Below are 11,197 nucleotides of genomic sequence, written 5' to 3' on the forward strand. Positions count from 1 at the left end.
AGAGCATTACAGGATGTAGCATGGCAAAGCAGAGCATAGCAGGGCGTGGGAAGGAGCCTGGTTGGGCTAGAACTCTCCCCAACCGGATCGGGCTGTACTGGGCTGCCTCCCTCTACTTTTATTATATTAGTGATTATATGGTAGAGGAATGTGACAACTATGAAGAGAAGCAGGTGGGCCGGGCTAGGCGGACGCTGCAACTCCTCACTCCCTAACTATAAGCTTTATCAAAGAGGAGCGTTTTAAGTTTACTCTTAAATGTGGTGACGGTGTCTTCCCCCCGAACCCAGACTGGGAGCTGGTTCCACAGGAGAGGAGCCTGGTAGCTTAAGGCTCTAGCTCCCATTCTACTTTTAGAGACTCTAGGAACCACAAGTAACTCTGCATTCTGAAAGAGCAGTGCTCTAGTGGGGCAATAAGGTACTATGAGCTCTTCAAGATATGATGGTGCTTGACCATTTAGAGCTTTGTAGGTCAGAAGAAGGATTTTAAAATCAATCCTGGATTTTACAGGAAGCCAATGCAGAAAAGCTAATACAGGAGAAATATGATCTCTTTTCTTAGTTCTTGTCAGAACACTGCAGCATTCTGTATCTGCTGGAGAGTCTTAAGGGTTTTATTTGAGCATCCTGATAGTAAGGAATTACAATAGTCCAGCCTGGAAGTAACAAATGCATGGACTAGTTTTTCAGCATCGTGTTGAGACAGGATGTTCCTAATTTTGGCAATGTTACGAAGGTGAAAAAAGGCAAAAAAATAATCATCATAATAACCTAGATTTCTGACAGTAGTGCTGGAGGCCAGGGCAATACCATCCAGAGTAGCTATATCTTTAGATAATGAGGTTCGGAGGTATTTAGGGCCCAGCACAACCACTTCAGTTTTGTCTGAGTTTAACATCAGAAAATTGTAGGTCATCCATGATTTTATATCTTTGATGCATGCTTGAAATCTACGCTCAATGGTGTTTTAATCCCCCAACGTCTCCTTCCAGGCAGCGCTGCGACTGTTGACTTCAAGGCACCATAACCATAACCCTACCCATAACCATTGCCTAATCCTAGTGCCTTCCAGGCAGCGACGTTGGGGGCTTAAAACACAGATAAACTGAATCTACAGTGACACCTTAAAGCGTAACTCTCGCCAAAATGCATCCTAGGGTATTTTTGTGAATGTACGTGAGTCAAACTTTAGTTTAAAAGCATATTTAGGACCGAATCGCCAATTTTAAGATTCACCATATTCTCGTTTTTGGGTCAAATGGCCTTTTGAATAGGAGTGATAGGGGCACTCTCATGCTAGTCTCAAAATAGCTATTTTCGAAATAATAAGAAGGCTCGACACAACATGAAACTTTGCTTCAAGTATCACCAGGGGCTCTACACCTTAACGCAAGCATTGACAACATTCTTTGTGTACATAGATTTACTAAAAAGAAAGTTTTTGAGCAACTCACCGCAGCTGTTGTTGTTTCCGGCCACTACTACCTCGGCAGTCAAAACGAGTCGATATCCAAATGCGAATGAACGGACTCCATATGAGGCTCCTTTTTCAACTACAAGGTCAATATTGTTTTTCAATAACGACAAAACAACAACTTATCCGTGCATTTATGTGGAACTAAGTTTTAGGAGCTTTCCGTCTTTACTCTCCTACCTGTTACGTTGCATTTGGAAATCGATTGTTTTTGACTGATAAAATGGCTGCTACCGGAAACAACAACAGCTGCGGTGAGTTGCTCAGAAACTTTCTTTTTAGTAAATCTGAGTGCCCCTATCACTTCCATTCAAAAGGCCATTTGAACCAAAAACGAGAATATGGTGAATCTTAAAAGTGGCAATTCGGTCCTAAATATGCTTTTAAACTAAAGTTTGACTCAAGTACATTCACAAAAATACCCTAGGATGCATTTTGGCAAGAGTTACGCTTTAATTCTAATCAGAGCAAAACCATTTTTAAACAAACTGTGTTTACATTCTGCACATATTGAAGGAGATTTGACTGAGTATTCTCGAATGAAATGTTTTGTAATAAAAAGATTTCTAATGTGCACAAGAAGCCACAGTGTGGGTGTTGATTTACATTGTGCCGGGTCTCTCTTTGCCTTCACATCTGTCACCAAGATTAGTTTTCCAAGTGTACACTGTAGAGACCATTTTGATATTTAGGAAGTGTTGCAAAATGCAAAATGTTTGAGGGAGGTCCAGACACAACTTGTGCTTCTACCGAACATAAAAAGCTAAGTCATTGGGTTATTGTGATCCAGAAAGATGTGCAAACACACTGTAGACTTGGGTTGTTTACTAAGAAATGTGCGTCGCTTCCACTCTCCTCAACCTGCCTGCCCTTACAGATCCACTTCACCTGAAAAAATAAGATGTGTTCTCTTTGAAGATGAGGAATGTGTTGTGCAGACCAGCCCCTACACCTTGAAACTCACTCATATTTTAGCACTTCATGTTCTCTCTGGCCCAAGCATTTTCCAGCCCAATCAGTATTGCAAAATGAATGTTATAAAAACAAACAAGCATAGATCTGAAATTAATATTTATTTTCAGCAGATTATTCCCCTCTTCATCTTCTGAGACCCGAGCAGCTGCTGGATGGCAAAGCCAGCCAAGGAAACTTTTAGAGATGTGCTTTAGCTCTCCTATCACAGATGGGCAGGAGGGGCTCTCTAATTGACACTCCAGCATGTTGATGCTGCACAGCAGATCAATAGGAAGGTAGACGAAGGCTGCCCTGAGGAAAACGAATGGAGAGAGCAGGGCTAAGCTGCACAGAAGGACTGGAGAGCTTAGAAGAGGCTGCCACTATGTTTCTAGCAAAAGAAGAAAAATGATTGAAATGAGCCTTAAAAAGGATGCATCAATAAGAATGGATCAAACTTAATGCTGCTCTTTGTTCACATTTGCAAGTGGTCTGGGGGTAATACTTGATATTTTGAGCAGCAAAACCAGAAAACTGCAATACAATTAGTGCAACACACTCAACTGAGCTTGCCATCTGTCACTGATCTGCTTTTTCAGCATGTCAACCCAGCTATTGCCAGACGGAAAATGTTTCAAAGACATTGACAAAGACAAACATTCAAGGTTTAGTTTTCAGTGTTTCCCACAGATTAGAAAGCAATTTGTGGTGGTGTGGGGGGGGTGATACTTATTAATACTTATTTTCGTAACAATCAACTATCAAAAACTGAGGAGGACACGCTGTTGGATGCTGTCCTCCTTTCCTTTCCTTACTCTTTCTTCAATGCCTAACTAATCTATCTCTTTCTCTCCCAGTGACCGTGTCTTTCTGCTTGAGCAGCACTGGTTGAAGCCTGAAAATATTGTAAACAAATTAATAACATAACTAATTACATTGGTCGGACTGTTCAGCTCTGTTTCAGACTGATACCTCCGGTTCAGGCTGGCCATCATCCTCAACACGTGCCTTTTTCAGTCGCAGAAAATACTTTTCAATACTCATCTGGATTGAAGAAGCAAACATTCAGTGTAAGAGTAAAAAAATGACATAACATTGTTTATAAGTTTATTTGATTCACAGCTGCTACATATAGTGTTTTGACAACCCAACTTCATTTTACCGCAAACTCGCAACTAGTTAACTTTCTAAAGCAGGCGCAATAGAGCTCAACAGTCCCGCCCACAGTGGGTTCCGGAAGTAAAAATACAATGCAATTTCTCCATTGACAAATTGGAGTATAAGCCATAAAATCGTAACCGTCGATGGTAGACTTAAAACCAGCTACGACATGACTAAGCGATTGTATATGCTCATATAGACGCCAAAAATCATGGGGCACCAACCTTGTTTTGAGATAAATGTCTTTTATTCGTGATGTCTTGGATTAGTACTTCATTACCCACAATCCTGTACAACCCCACAGAGTTGCCTCTGATTGGTGGAACTCATGCTGGTGAGGAGGGGAGGGGTCAGTACCCGATCTGTGCTGCCTGCACGATCCGTCACGAGGATTTACGACACTGCACGAATCACGATCTGTTCCACGCTTCTGCCGTTAGCCTCCTCTAGGCTACAGCTGATGTAACAGCTGTTGTATATTTTAACGGTTATTTTCAGGTTTTATTTTAAGGGTCTTTTAAAGTTATTACATGCTGTCTCTGCTAGCGGTTAGCTAAACTAACGTAGCTTCCTTTATTCAGTGGTGCGCTGTGGTTTATGGGATGAGTAGTTCCATCGCTCTGAAATGACAATATGTACACAGTCTTGTACCTTTGACTTTTTCACGTACCATCTGGTTAGTCTAAGGCATGGTCTAAAACTCTTTATGTACGGATTTTTCCAGACGTCAATGGGAGAAATGAATGGGAAATTTACTTCCGGAACCCAAGGTCTCTCAGAGAGGACTGTTGAGCTCTATGGCTTGTTTGCTAAGAGTCGGGTCGGGACTCCAACATTAACACACTGACAACATTGTATTCAGAATATTAAATGTTTTTTATAGAACTTTTTAATGTGCGATTGTGTAAAGGTGTTCACGAGATACCAACCTTTCGTGAACTTGTAATTTTCGCCAGCCGTCTTTCTCTCGTTTTGATGAAGACAGACGCTGTGTGCACGGAGGGGAGGGGCTGTGTGTGTATCTGTGTGTGTGTGTGTGTGTGTGTGTGAGAGAGACGCGTGAGTGACAGAGAGACAGAGGAGAGCAGGGAAAGGAAATGCAGCTGAACGAATATGCTGCATGTTTTAAATAGCGTTAAAAAAAATAATAACAAAACGCAATATTTGGCGGCCGGTGTTGATTGTATGGCGCACCGCTACGAATTAGTCTGTGTGGGAAAACACTGGTTTTAACAGCAATTGTCAGTTCAGCAAGTGTGCATAAAATTAAACCTGTTTAAAGGTGCTGTAGGTAGGATTGTGAAGATCCAGGACTTAGCCAAAAAATTTGAACAGACAACTTCTCAGCCCCAAACTGTCTCCTAAGCCCCTCCCCCCACAAGGGAGAATTAATGTGTGTGCATGAGCAGTGATTGACACACAGTTAGACACCCCCCTGGCCCTGATTGGTGCATCTAAACAGGGAGCTGTGGATTTTTGCAAATTGCACTACAGGCTGTAGGTGGTGCCAGAGGAGCCAGAGTTTTTATTTTAAATGACCTGCTTCATGTAGTTCTACTCAAACATAGGGTCAGTTTCAGCAAATATGACAGAAAGTTATCTTTATAAGTCTTACGTACTGCACCTTTAAGCTTGTACAGCGGACAAACCAGTGATTGACCCAACTCTAATGTGTCCCCATTTTTATTTTACAACACCTTAAGCATTGTCTACACAAATGAGCCAGGTATAAATGATGCTGAAGAGCCAGGATAGGATACAACTAATCAAAATCAATTTACACAGTAATTCCTTATTCATCTTTTACTCAGTATGATCAAATTTACAATCCTGGGGGAAATCAGCAAGATTAAGCGTTTCTTTTGCAATAATAATCAGTAGGCTTATATCAATTTAGAATTTCTTTACAGCACATTCCTCAGCACACTTTAATTTCTGACTTTTAATTATATTTTGAAGATTGTTGCAGTACTGAAATTCAATACAGATGACAGCTCATTATGTCTAGTTAGAGCAGTAAGTTGTAAGCCAATGTCGCAGTGTAAGAGATCTCCTAATTGCCTGGTTTATTGATATATCCTGGATGTGCAATATTATTTGGGTATGTGTGTCTAAGTCTTATGTGTCTCAACCTGCTGTACATCAGACTTCACCTTGAAGGAGTGCAAGGATGCAACTAATGATTATTGTCGTTATCAATTAATTTGTCTGATTATTGGGAATACTATTGATATATTTCTTCAGATAATGATCAATTGTTTTGTATATAAAATATATCAGAAAGTCATAAACACGCTCATCACAAATTTTCAAGAAACCCCAGGTGACTCTGGCTGTCCAAAAAAACAAAGATGTTCAATTCACAATTATATAATAACAGAGAAAAGCGAGAACTTTTAGAGTTTTTAATTGATGATAATTAAAATGCATGTTGATACATTTTCTGTTGGTCAACTAATCAATTAATCAACTTATCATTTCGCAGTGTGAGGATAAAAATAAATATTTGAAGGAAAAAAGTGTCTAAATGTGAATTCCTCAAAAATGAAGTAATAAAACAGGTTAATAGAAAATGGGTGGGATCATGTTCAGTATGATGTATGTCTTTTGTACATCACTGTCAGGGCAGGGGTGTCTGGGAAAAAGTGATTGAAATCATCCCAATCTCTTTCCCTTGACATCTGATGTGTTTGTCACTGTTGGATAAAAAGAGAGATGGGAGCGAGGGGCTGGAATATTTTAACTCGGGAGCGCATTAATTGCAGAAACTGCTAAACACAGTTGACAGTTATGATTTATTTAGAACCCTGAGATATGTGGTAAATCTTGCTAAGGCATGATCTTATGCAATAGCTGACTGTGGCCGTTTGATTTCCCTTCGCGGAGAACCCTGAGGAAACACGGGTGCAATTTATCTCTTGAAATATCAACTTTATGACAATTGCCAGAGAGCTGCTCCATTTCTGTGCCAGCTACAGACATTTTAGGTCACGCAAACAAGACTTATTAAGACTAAAGCTGGAGCTGTGATTTTTCAACACTGCAAATGTAATGCGTTGTTTTGAAGATGCCGTAAGTAATTTGAAAAACAAGGTTGAGAACACTAGGAAAGGGGGCAGGGGTTGCAGGAGAAGAAATGGGCCAACCCTAAATTTTTTCTTTACTTGCAATGGGTGCTTTTCTGTGCAGGCTAATGGAGGGCTAAGATCACTAAGCTGCATCTAGCAGGGGATAAATGGACTGAAATGTGAGAACAAGCCTTGATTCTCCTCCCTTGGAAGAGCGGAGGGAGAAATCTCATGCTGCTTAAACAGGATGAAGATGCTGTGAGGGGAAGTCAGAGAAGCATATTAAAAAATGTTGACTTCCCATTCACTGACTTGACTGATTCAATGACTAACATATTGCTATAATGATGAAATGCATCACCCTTCGTCTACAGAGTCTTAACCTTTATTCACTGAGGCTCCTACTCTTGTTTCGCTTTCCTTTTGAGCAAAAAAAAAAAAAAAGGCACCAACTCTACTTGGTATTCGTCACCGCTACCAGGATTCCTCCCTATAAAGCTTTCAATTCCTACCTATCATCACATCCACACCTTGGGGCCTGGGTTGAATATGATTCAGAGGGACAGGCTTGAATCTTGATTCTACAGGTTAAAATACATTCAAACGTCCTGGTGTCTTAAAGCCTCTGGCACTGAAGGCTGCTCTCGCTCTCTCACTCGCTCCCTTCTGTGCAGCTGGTTAATGGTCCAGTGAAAAAGATTGCATGAGGTGAACCATCTCCAGCCTCCTGTTGACTCTAAGCGGTGCTTGGTAATGATGCTTAGCATACTTCATCTTGTGGGGCAAATACACCTTTTTTGTCTCAACCTTGTTTTTTAGAATACAAACAACAACGACTTAGTGCAGAGCTGGAATATAAGAAGACAGACTATATCACAAGTCATCACTGTCTAGCGTGTCCTAGAAAGTATGTGTAAGGGGAGGGGGGGTTCACAGTCGATACAGAAGGCTGCTACTTCTCAGACACTCACACATTGATTGATTTACTGTATCTGTTGAGCTAGACCTGCCTGCCTGTCAGGATTAAGGAATTTATGTCTTATCAAACCTGTGCCCCTGAGAGACCTATTTCCAACAGAATCTCTTAAAGCTGCAACATATGGAAAACTATGCCATATCAGCAAGAACGAGTGGTTTGGAAGTATACTCTGTGTTTGTTAGATCTTTCAAGATAATGGGAACAACACTGTGTACAGTTGCACAAACATCAAAAGTCAGAGTTTGAAAGCTGCAGTGGAGGTGTGACTCTCAATCAGACCTCAAATCTGCTTATTGAATCTGAATCCTATCAAGTCTCTTATCAAACCATTTTACATAAATTGTTGGAGAAAGCAAAAAATGCATGATAGAGTGCAAGTTATCAAAGAGCAGAGCCATCACCTTCGTACAACTATACATACAGTTTTCATCTCCTGCAGCCGATAGAAAATGCATAAAACCCAGGGACTCTGTGGAGTAAATCTGGAACCAGAGGGCCTCCCTTCTCGGTACAATTGTGTCATTATCTAACCACATCCAGAGTAAGAAACTTTTCTTTTCCAGGGTATCTGAGAGAAGATGGCCTGGTTATATAGAAATTCAAGTGTCTGCAGCTATTACTTATTTGGGAGCACACTAGGCCTACAACCAAGGATTTTAAGAAGAGGATCATGGGTCAGCTTTTGGGAGACTACAGAGAACAAGCAAACAAACAAACAACTCGTCGTATTACAAAATGTCAAACAAATCTTAGGAAAAAAAATAAAAAAAAAAAAATATATATATATATATATATATATATATATATAAAAGAACAAGATAACAGACTCTCCCTAAGCCATCTTTTATTTTAAATACAGTACAAAATTGCTCCAAAATATGTCAATTTAGTCCAACTTTCAGTAGTTCTGTTAATACAGTTAGGCTAACTAGGCTGTCCCACAGAGCTTCACTATCTACATCCAACAGTGTCCCACTCATAGGTCCCACTCTGAACCCCCTCTTTTACTTAAAACTGACTTTGAGAAAAAATTAATTACATTGTGCTGTAAGGACAAAACCACAACAATTAGTTTCTAATGCAACTCGAAAGGATATTCCAATGAAATTGATTAGATTGTTTAAACCAAAAATTAAATTTTGCACATTATACAAACACAGGCACATACACTACATAACATACCTTTTTCTGAAAATACAATATTAGCCTACTGCCTTTTATTCAGAGTACGGATTAGTAATGGAATGAATACAACAAACCATACATCATTCATTCACAGATCACCTGTAAGCTTAAATTCATTTTTTTAAATACCTACTGTAGGCTATTATACGTATAGCCTACTGTAACATACATGCCATCCTTCCATGCATTCATCTAACGTTATCTAAGCCTATTGCTTGGCGTATATTCCGTATTCCTTAAACTAGTGCAGTGCCCGTATGGGCGATTGCTTGGCCTGTGGTATTGCAGCTTGTAGAATAATCAGCAAATATCTGCGTTCATCAATCACCAGAACCGGACCGTGTGTGTGCGTGTGTGTGTGTGTGCGCAGAGAGAGAGAGAGAGTGTTGTCTTGTGTCGGATCGTTAACGAATTTAACGTTTCAGCAGAGGTGTTCATTTCCATACAGGTTTAGTGGCTTGACGGTTAACGGGAAGTAGGGGATTTGATTTGCGGAGTTATTTTGGCGACTTAATTAACCTGACCCAGGGTGAGTCTGATGAAAACTGATGTATCTGCCCGGTTCAACTCTGAGATTTTCTCGCATTGCACTGCTATGTGAAGGAATAATCTCTAAGATTAGGCTACGTTATGTTCTGTCAGCTCACAGCAATTTAATACAATAGCAGGAAAAGAGTCCCCCCGCTGTTCTAAAGCATTCTGCATGTGGTATCTGCTGATGTGCAGGTTACCTTCCCCCCAAACATGGACACACATATATACAGATACGTCTCGCTTTATAAGATAAATAGCCTGCCTATTAGTGGGCTCACGCGCTGTCTGCACTTGTTGTAGCTGGTTGTGCCTTGCATGTGTGGGATTCTGATACGTCCTTAAATTCGGGAATTGCAATTTGTTTATTCAAAGTCAAAGACAGTCCAAAGTAGTGCAACTTTGCACATTTTTGTGGGTCTGAGGTGTATGCCACATTTTAGCTGCCAAAGCTCTGCTGCTCTCTAACTCTGGTCCTGCTCACTCAGTGTGAGAGGGGGAGTGCCCAGCAGCTTGAGTGGCAAAAGCCAATGTATGCTTCTTTTACCTATATATTTAACAATATCTTTTGCATTTCTAATCCATACAACGTCAAAATTGGCACTGCACTTACTCGTGCCCGTAGCAAGACACCTGTCAAGTTTGAAATCCATCGGACTAACGGTTCAAGAGATATGCGCTTAACACCCACACACACAGACAGAAAAACGTTCCTGCAATTTATAGATAGATAATAAACCAAAGCTAATATCCAATATGTAGCCTAACTACCAGACCATCTGTATAACCTGCACACAATAAACAGGTGGCTCGACCACTAATTCATCCAGCCCTAAGAGTCCCGTGGAGCTTCCTGGGTCTGTACAGTATCTGTACATAAACTACGGACAACTTCAGCACACTGACGGTACTGTGACCACACAAATCCCCAAAAAAAGGAATCGCACAATTAAGCAATATAGCCTCAACAGCATCAAGCACCCAGTTCACAGACTGTGCCACAGCGGGTTGTTCTGCCATCAGTAAATCCAACAAACAAGACAGACGAGGGAGGCCTTTCACTCACCAACTATTAGTAGATGAAGAATAAAGTCCTTCATGGCGGAAAATATTTGAACTATACTTCTGCACTGATTGGATTTCTAAAAGAGGGGAGTCCATTGATACGTCAACGTTATACGTTTTGACCACGTTCACTTGCTGCTTCTTCTTCTTGTAGTAAATTGGCAGGTCCAGTTTAGGAGTAGGTACGGCTCCCATCACACGCAATTTGTAGTCAATATTTTCATAAAAACTTTAACTCTCTCCCCTTAGTTGCTTCCTGCTAGCTAGCATAAGAAGCTAATGACTAACTGCTAGTTAGTTAACGTTAGTAAAGTGTTTAATTTGGTATGTTATGGTTTTAATTAAGAGATACTAATTTGACCTGCAATCCTTTGGCTTGATATGTTGGCCATTAATTGGCTTGCAGTAAACGTTTCTTCAATTTAATTCAATTTTTAATATTGTGGAAAGAGTAGATATGTGGTTAATTATTTTGAAAATATTATAATGACAATAATAATACATTCAAATTCCTCAAAGACGCTTAAAGATATAGGCTATAGCTTAAATAATAGCTTTTCTGCAAACATACTTACACTGCATTTGGTCTTGGAGGGTCAGTTTAGTCAGGAATTGTTTTTATTTATAATCCATCTTTTGACTTTGACCAAATTACTCAGGTGGCTAACACTACTTCAAATGAATGCTGATGTTGCCTTGTCTATGCTCTGAAACACTTAGTCGATATATCATCATCATCAAAAATAATCAGTAACTATTTTGATAATTGTTTCAGTCA

At 40.1% G+C, this 11,197-nt stretch overlaps 1 pseudogene; it reads right to left on the minus strand.

Annotated features, from left to right (window-relative positions):
* Positions 1-211: 211 nt before the first annotated feature.
* Positions 212-10,614, minus strand: LOC120556801 (annotated as a pseudogene).
* Between the last annotated feature and the right edge of the window lie 583 nt (positions 10,615-11,197).

Source organism: Perca fluviatilis, chromosome 4 (assembly GCF_010015445.1).
Source record: "Perca fluviatilis chromosome 4, GENO_Pfluv_1.0, whole genome shotgun sequence".
Lineage (NCBI taxonomy): Eukaryota > Metazoa > Chordata > Actinopteri > Perciformes > Percidae > Perca > Perca fluviatilis.